Source organism: Sorex fumeus, unplaced genomic scaffold (assembly GCF_029834395.1).
Source record: "Sorex fumeus unplaced genomic scaffold, SorFum_2.1 ptg000043l, whole genome shotgun sequence".
Lineage (NCBI taxonomy): Eukaryota > Metazoa > Chordata > Mammalia > Eulipotyphla > Soricidae > Sorex > Sorex fumeus.
Genome location: NW_026606100.1, coordinates 46,221,189 through 46,221,658, shown reverse-complemented (window position 1 = coordinate 46,221,658; position 470 = coordinate 46,221,189).

The following is a 470-nucleotide window of genomic DNA, read 5'->3' as shown; positions in this document are numbered from 1 at the left end:
CGGCCGAGGGGCGGGGGGCCGAAGAGGAGGGGGGGCAGGTCTCGGGCTGTCCCACCCCGGCCCCGCCCCGCACCCGAACCCCGAGTCTCCGGGTCCCCTGTAGCCTGGAGCGCACGACCTGGCCCGCCCCGGGGTGCAGAGCGCGGGGTGAAACCCAGACGTCCAGGCAAGGGAGCAGCGTCCCTGGACGGGACTCGGGGAGATGGTGGAGCGGGCAACCCAGGGAAGAAGCGGAACCCAGCGTTGTCCTTCGACCCGACCGCAAGTCGTCGGGACCAGGCTGCTCCTTCCGTCTCTGTGGCTGAAACCCACCCACAGGCCGGGCTAGCGAGCAGGTGAGTGTGCCCGGGAGATGGGGACTGTCTGTCGGGCAGCTCTCTCTCTCTCCTGCGGCCACTCCCCAACCCCCTTCGCATCTCTGGAGCCTAAAGCAGGTGCCCTCCTACCCCAGAGCCTCATCCTGGGTCCCC